Source organism: Cyprinodon variegatus, unplaced genomic scaffold (assembly GCF_000732505.1).
Source record: "Cyprinodon variegatus isolate N-32 unplaced genomic scaffold, C_variegatus-1.0 Scaffold9, whole genome shotgun sequence".
NCBI classification, from domain to species: domain Eukaryota; kingdom Metazoa; phylum Chordata; class Actinopteri; order Cyprinodontiformes; family Cyprinodontidae; genus Cyprinodon; species Cyprinodon variegatus.
In genome coordinates, this window is record NW_015150462.1 from 1916169 (window position 1) to 1925318 (window position 9150).

Below are 9150 nucleotides of genomic sequence, written 5' to 3' on the forward strand. Positions count from 1 at the left end.
CTAAATGTTGTGTAAAATATACCAAATTTGGACTCAATCAGTTGAATCATATTTATTTTAGAATGGTATTAGTGAGAAATTTCTTAGGCGGACAGGCCATTTTGGCACATTTATCCATAAATGTCACCAAACTGTGCCAAATATGTTTTTTACATCAATACTGGGGGTTTGGTAAAACTACGAGGTCATGTAGCAGCTGGACCCGCCGGTGGGTCCGTAGGGTTCAAGGGGTTAAAACTCAACTCTTTTCCACTTATTTTCAATTCAATTCAGTTTATTTTTATTGCGCCAATTCCCAACACGTCACCTCAAGGCACTTTACAGCTCATCAGATCATTCAGTCAAATTGATTCAAAGTTTTCTATCTAAGGAAAACCAGTATATTGCATCGACTCATTGACTCGAATGCAATCCCTCACACTAAGCATGCTTGTAGCGACAGTGGAGAGGGAAAAACTCCCTTTTAACAGGAAGAAACCTCCAGCAGGACCAGGCTCGGTGTGAGCGGCCATCTGGGGTTCAAGGGGGCAGAAGCCGGAGATACAAAAAGCAGCTGTAAAAGGCGGCCCCGTCCAGGAGACACACAGCCAGGCAGGCAAGCTCCGAGCCAACTCCCATGTCAGAGGATGAAGATAGCACAGTCAGAGAAACAGGACTACACTGGAAAAACAGGCCAATTTCCAACATCTATAAACAAGGGTGTTTATGTATAGAACTACCACTGTGATCAAAATCCAGTCTTTTTAATACAACCTTAGTGCTAACACACAAGGACATGCCAGGTTCATATCCAGTCTTTATTCCCACCTGTTCACTGTGCCAGATATTGAACAAAGACAGTTGTTACGAGGGATGTCATTTTAATTTTTATCTTATCTGCACTGGGATAATTCTCTTTGTAAATTATTGAAGATTTTAAGCAATCTAGTACTTGAGTTAAGGTTTGCCTCTTAAACCCATAGAAGCTCCACAAAAAAGAAAAATAACCATTACATTTTATTTTTCCAAAGTTCCGCCACCCAAGAAAAGACCAACAACATTCAGAGAGGATGTGCAGAACAACTCAGTTATCCTGGATTCATAAAGGGAGAACCACAGGGATGTTCTCGTTTTATTATTACTTATCTTATTAATGTATCCTTATTTTGGTCAATTGAATATGTTTAAAAACTTAATTTCCATCACATTTTCTAAATGAAACATCCAGAGAAGTGCTGTCTGCTGTCACGGTGAGTTTTTATAAAATCTACAGCCTCCTAGAAAGTCTGAATCGTTTTGCTTTTTTGTCAATTGTAAAAAAAATTATAATAAAATAACAGTGAATGAAGCTTTTTAATCTTTAGCCTATTAACAAATATTCATACACAGTGTAGTTTGCATGGGATTCGATTGCTCTGGTTCCTGTATTAGTGCCACTAATAACTTATTAGTTCCCCATAGTTTATTTTACTTAAACTGCAGAGAATGATTAATAAACAAAGTTGTGAAATTCTTAGTTTACTTTAAGATGCAATCATTTTAGTATGGCCCATTCTTCTTTACTTAAATTCTATAAAAATAACCAGAATAAAGAAAATTATATATATTAGGAGAAAAATGTTCCACATTACTACAGATCATCGATTATTATCCAGCAACATTTACTGTGCTATAAAAATCCCACATTCTGACACTTTGTTTCAGTTAAATCCTCTGAAAACCTCCAACCTTATAGCTGCTCTTATCCTCAGAGCCTTTTGATCGAATCCTGACANACTAAGCATGCTTGTAGCGACAGTGGAGAGGAAAAACTCCCTTTTAACAGGAAGAAACCTCCAGCAGGACCAGGCTCAGTGTGAGCGGCCATCTGGGGTTCAAGGAGGCAGAAGCAGAGATACAAAAAGCAGCTGTAAAAGGCGGCCCAGAGAAACAGGACTACACTGGAAAAACAGGCCAATTTCCAACATCTATAAACAAGACTGTTTATGTATAGAAATACCATTGTGATCAAAATCCAGTCTTTTTAATACAACCTTAGTGCTAACACACACGTATTCTCACCTGTTCACTGTGCCAGATATTGAACAAAGATAGTTGTTATGAGGTATGTCATTTTAATATTTATCTTTTCTCATCTGCGCTAGGATAATTCTCTTTGTAAATTATTGAAGATTTTAAGCAATCTAGTACTTGAGTTCAGGTTTGCCTCTCAAACACATAGAAGCTCCACAAAAAGAAAAAGAACCATTACATTTTACTTTTCAAAGGATCAGCCACCCAAGAAAAGACCAACCACATTCAGAGAGGATGTGCAGAAAAACTCAGTTATCCTGGATTTACTCATTTTATTAATTTTATTATTAGTTATCTTATTTATCCCTATTTTGGTCCATTGATTATGTTTAAAAACTTAATTTCCATCACATTTTCCAAATGAAACATCCAGAGAAGTGCTATCTCCTGTCATGGTGAGTTTTTAATAAATCTACAGCCTCTTAGAAGGTCTGAATAATTTAGCTGTTTTGTCAATTGTTAGAAAAATTATAACATAGTGAATAAAGCTTTTTAATCTTTAGCCTATTAACAAATATTCATACACAGTGTAGTTTGCATGGGATTCGATTGCTCTGGTTCCTGTATCAGTGCCAGCAATACATTAATAACTCTTTAGTTCCCCATTGTTTATTTTTCTCAAACTGCAAAGAATAATTAATAAACAAGTTGTGAAATTCTTAGTTTACAGTATATTTAAGATACAAGTATTTTAGTATGGCCCATTCTTCTTTACTTAAATTCTATAAAAATAACCAGAATAAAGAAAATTATATATATTAGGAGAAAAATGTTCCACATTACTACAGATCATCGATTATTATCCAGCAGCATTTACTGTGCTATAAAAATCCCACATTCTGACACTTTGTTTCAGTTAAATCCTCTGAAAACCTCCAACCTTATAGCTGCTCTTATCCTCAGAGCCTTTTGATGGAACCCTGACAGGGTTTCCTGTCCAAACTATTTCAAAATCTCACCCCAAGGTTTGGTGAAAAGTTGGCAGCCCTGAAAAATGTCTTAAATTAAGTGTATTTACCCTTAATTTGAGTAGGTAAATGAAATTATTTGCCAATAAAATTAGTATTTTTACTCTTAAAATGAGATATTTAGATAAAATGCACTTGAAATAAGACAAACCAATTGTGTTTACTTAGTTTAAATGTAAATAGTCTTGTTCCACTGAACAAAAAATGCACTTATCTTAAGAAGAAAATTGACCTTTTCAGTGCAAGCATTTAAAACTGCCTTTTTAAAAAAACATTTTAAGGTGTTTAAAACTTTATAGGGCAAGTTAGCATTTTTGATCCCTTGCATACCCCTTACAAATGGAGAAAGCCAGCCATTCAGCACAGATACTACTACACGGCTGTACCATCTTATTTTAGGATCTGACCAATGAGATTAGCCCTTGATTAATATATTACCTACTGTAAATTAAGTTGAAAAAAAAAAGTTACAAGTCATGGTAAAAAGCTAATTTAAATGAAAAACTTTATAAACCTAGTTAACAATTACATATAAGTTTATAAACTAAAAAATATAAGTGCAAAAATCAGCATTAATGCTTCTAAGGTTCTGTCGTACCAAAAAATGTGTTTCTTTCACTGAAAGAGTGTTTTTCATTCATTTCTTATAGAAGCACTTTTTTTATTTTTCTTAACATATTCAGGCAAGTTGGCGTTTCTTTGTTATTATGTTGACATTAATTTTTTGCCATCAAAATATCCATATTTTGTGAATGTTACAAAGGTGATAAGGCCTTGTCCTGAATTCCAATAACACTACAGGCTTGAAATTCTGATTTTTAAAGTATTTCACTGAGTGCCCTATAATGGGTTAAGGTTATTTACAGTTAGTAACCTTACAAACTGGTGTAATGTTATATATAACCAGTAGAATACTTCTAATTACTATGGATAAAAGTGTGAAAAATACATGCTGGACACATGCTGCTCTCTTTTATTTTGTCCTCCTTACTTTTTTTTATTTTCATCTGTGAAATAGTCTGCCTGGATGACTGAGCAAGATGTGTGGAAATCGGTATTTTAATTCAGTACATGCTGAAGGAGCGTGATAGACATCCTGAACTAAACTGATCCGATGATACCCGTGCAAGAGCTGTAGAGATAAACTGCTGAAGTGGAAGAATCCATTGACGGGACACTCCACAAATCTAGCTTTAATGTTTAAGCAATTCTGTTTAATGTTTACAACCACATATGAACCAAGAAACGAAGAGCTAAGCTAAAGTTTAGGACTGTGTTCACACTAAAAGAGGGCCTCCAGATCCAGTTTCATGCAAATGAGGTTGGGTCGGGTCAGGTTGGTCCATCTCTCACACCAACATGTTTCTGTGTTGCCATTAGTCAGGACTCTGAAAAATATTTTATAGTGAAAGTAAGAAAAAGAGTGGAGGTTCACTTTGGTGAATGACAGCCTTAAGCATGCAGCTGTGTCTTTAGTCCTGCAACTATTAGATATGTCTCCACCTTAACACACCTGAATGAAATAATTAGGTCTTTAGCAGAACTCTAGAAAAGCTACCTTCAATTAAAGGGTGATAAAGCCATTTGATTCAGGTGTGCTGGACCAGTTGCAGGATACCGCCCCTCAGGGACTTGAGTTTGACAGCCCTGATTTATATTAAATCAAATGAACATTTTAGAACAGCCTAGTTAAAGTCCAGACCTCAGTCCAAATGAAAATGTGTGAAAAATGCCGCAAAATGCTCTCGAACATTAACAAGCGTGAGCTATTTAGCGAAGAATGTTAAAATGTATGTTAAATGAGCGAACGTTTGCCATTGTGCCTTTTTATTAAAGCTTATTTATACTTCTAAAATTTAGACTTCTAGAAAAGCTGCAAAAGTTTGCACAAATACAATATAATAAGGATCTTTTTTCTTTTTCCTTCCCATTGACAATCTTCTACTGCTTCTTTTAGTCTGCAGCCATAGAAGTCCCAGACTGTGGCAGGCTTCCAGGGAATGTAATCAGATTGTACAAAAGGCCCATTTTCTCATCCCTGCAACAGGTAATGTTTATGTCACAGTCTGTGAGGCGGAATAAGGTAAACAGTCGACACTCGGTTCACGGCAGCAAAACAAAGGTTGGATGGATAACAATCTGACTTGGACTCGGTGGGTGAAAGAGACACAATGAAGCCAGCGAGGCCTTCAGACAGCCTCTTATGAGAAAGAGTAAACAAATCCTCAATATTATTTCCCTTTATAGTATGAAAGTAAAAGTACTGAGTAATATCCTGCTGTGATTTAGTGTTTGTGTCATTCAGTTGAGTAGAAAACAATAAAATCTTATTTGAAAACCATCATTTACAAGATGATATATGATAGAAATTTTAAAACATTCACATGCAGTGGATTAGGAGGCTGTCTTTTTCCTGTCTGCCATGAATGGATTAACAATTTGGACGGAGGATGGGGTTCTGATTTGGACAGGACAAGAATTCTGTTTGCTTTGGGTTATTTTCCTTTTATCCTTCATGACCCAGTTTAGTCGGGACTGTAAGTTTACTCACTCAGGCTATGGATCCATTTGCTCAGCAGAGAAAAATGTGGTCTCTAATTCTTATAATGCACAAAGCATTAAGGATCGTTTAGTGAATTTGATTTGGCAGAGTCAGCATCTGACACATTTTAACTCAAGCTAACTTGCAGAAACAGGAAAAAAGAAGCAAAATAAAAGGAAATTAGGGAGAAATCAACATTTGCAGAAAAAAAAAAACAAAGTATATTGTTGAATCGCCTAGAAAATGCGAGAATAACCATAACAACCACAATAATTTGATTACATTATGGTGAAAAATAATGTTTAACCCGATATAGATCACTTCTGTTTTGTAATTTGCTACATTTTTTTTAAATAAAAATCCCCTGAACAGAACCCAACTGACTACACTAAGTAGGCTAAAAGTTAATGCACATAATTGAGCAAAATAAAGATTGTAAATAGAATAATGTGGAATTACGTTAATCTGGATGTTTTATGTCAAGTTTGGAATTTACTAACTTATATCCTGCAAGTTTTTTCCCCTATTTGAAAAGATAGACCTTAAACTTGCAGTAAAGTATTGACTTAACCTATTTATTTTTCTCTTTAAATGTATCCCAAAAAAAGAGTGAAAAAATACACCGCCATCATCTGACATTTCCTAATTTCCCACATAACCCTATTCTTTTGTTTTTGTCATGAAATAAAGCAATCAGCCTATTTATTCCCTCTCTTATACACAATGCACCAGATGCCTCCAGCAATTACATGCCTGTATAAAAATCAATTTTTGTCCTCCTTTGAACTGCATCTTCACTATTACACACACACATACACACACACTTTGTTATATCTCATTTGCTGCAGAGCATAGTGGAGGTCATGACTGGAACATGACCCCTGAGCTTCCATGTTTATATCCCCAAGAGGACTTATTTTATGAAGAATGAGGGGTTAGAGATTGACTTGCACTATAAAATCTAATTTTGAGGGCATTACATTTTTGTCATCATGTAAATTGAGTGTTAAACAATGGTAAAATGTTTAAATAAAGATTCCAATCAGAAAAGAAAAAAAGAATTGGTGTAAAGCTAGATCACATTTTTTCAAGTTAGTCTTTGTAAGCTTGATTTAAAAAATATATATATTTAAGGAATTATTTTAGATTAGGACATTTAAATTGTATTATCCTATTGTTTTTGAGCAGTTCATTTGTATGTGCCTTTTTGCTTCATTTTAGTGACAAAATTGAGTTAAATAACCAAATGTCTAAACGTTAAGTAGTTTAAATAGAATATAAATTAAACTCTTACTTTAACTCTTGAACATGTTGAATCTCTATAGTTATGCTGCTATAGGCTTAGACTTCTGGAGGACACAGGGACCCCTATTTCATCATTCTGCTTTTTGTATCTGTGATTCTGTCTCCTTCAACCCCAGTCGGCCTCGGCAGATGGCCGCTCACACTGAGCCTGGTTCTGCTGAAGGTTTCTTCCTGTTAAAAGGGAGTTTTTCCTCTCCACTGTCGCTACAAGCATGCTTAGTGTGAGGGATTGCTGAAGAGTCAATGAGTCGATGCAATCAACTGGTTTTTCTTACATAGAAAACTTTGAATCAATTTGACTGCATGATCTGGTGAACTGTAAAGTGCCTTGAGATGACATGTGGTGTGAATTGGTGCTATAGAAATAAACTGAACTGAATTTCTTCTAAAAAGATTTGTAAATATACTGAGTAAATAAATAAAAATATATAATCTATGTATCTATATCTAAAATTTATATAATCTGTTTCAGTTTTCAGCTTAATTATTAAACATATTACCATTAAACAAGTTTTTAAGTAAATCTTTCATATAAATGTATATTTCATTTTATTTTGAGTGCTTTTTGGCTGCATGTAAACAACAAAATTTTCTCCTTAAAATATTAAAAGAGAAATAGAATGTAACAAATATTTTTATATGTATATATCAATACTGGGTTTCAGTTTAACTAAAAAGTGTCTTTAAATTGCTAAGATTATGTCTTAGAAATGTAGACAGACTTGCAGAATCTAAAGTAAAGTAATCTAAAGTAAAGCAAGACCTATTTTATTTCTTGAATTTAAAATAGTATGCATGTGTTAGATTAAGTTTTATTCTTCGTTTTTTTTTTTTATCACAGTTGACTATTATTATGGAATTTAGCTGTTTAACATGATGACATCTGGTCACAGCTGTTCTGCTAGAGGATTTCAGTTAAAGATTATAGTGCCATCATGTGGTAGGTGTCCGCCATTGCAACAGAGGTGGCAAATAAAAGGCCAACATCTGGCAAACAGACAGACGTTTATCTTTTTATTTGTTGTCACTATTTTAAAAATTCCTTATATTTATTAAATTCATACATTTTATTTTATGTTTCTTTATTATGTTTTAAAGAAGGAATATGATAAGCGGAGCTCCGTGCCTCTGCTTGAATCGATCAGCTGGAGCGAAAGCTCTGAAATCTCGTTAACGGTTGAATGGAAGCGCGAGGCTCCAAGGCACGAGCGCATTCCGACCCGCCGCGGCAGAGGCAGCGGGCGCGTGCTGTCACTTTTCACGTCCTATTCAAAGAGGGAAGCGCGCGCAGATGGCGCGTGTTGAGATGGGGAGCCCCCAACGCCCCCCTCCTTCCGCTGGGGATCAATTCGATTTGGTGTCCGGAAGATGGATGGTCCCCCCCCCTCAACGACGTGGAGTTTATGAGTTTAGTGGGTTTTTGGGTAAATAGGGGAGGAAAATGGAAGCGTGTAAAAATGAAGACGAAGTGGGGAGAGATGGAGTTTATGAGACCCCACGCATACATGCAGAGGAGGAAGGAGGGGGTCACAGCAGGATGAATGGAAGTTTTTCTCATGATGCTCCCAGATTATAACCTATAAATGTGTAATATTTAAGAAATGTACATAGAAAAGTTTAACATTTGGATGAAAAAAGAAAAACTAATCAAACCAGACATGAACGTATTTCATAAGTTAACTACAAAGATTTAAACCAATACTTTGCTAAAGAAACTTTCATACAATTTTAGTATTTTGACACCCTTTCATCCATCCATCCATCTTCTAACACGCTTAATCCCGAAAGGGGCTCACGAGGGGTGCTGGTGCCTTTCTCCAGCTGTCAATGGGCGAGAGGCGGGGTCCACCCTGGACAGGTCACCAGTCCATTACAGGGCAACACAGAGACAAACAACTCACACCTAAGGAGAATTTAGAGAAGCCAATTAACCTAACAGTCGTTTTTTTGGACAGTGGGAGGAAGCCGGGGTAGCCCAGAGAGAACCCATGCATGCTCAGGGAGAACAGGCAAACTCCATGCAGAAAGACCCTGGGAATTGAACCCAGAACCTTCTTGCTGCAAGGCAGCAGTGCTGCCCACTGTTCCACTGAGCAGCCCGACACCCTTTCAATTGATCCAAAATGACCATTCTGACACTCATTTTCCCAGTGGCGTAACGACACAACAATAGGCCCGTAAGCAACATTAACTGGGTGGGCCCCACATGAAGTACAAGACGTGATAAAGGTTCAGGATACGGCGACAGCTCCATAAATCGGCCAAGAAGATACAATTATGCAA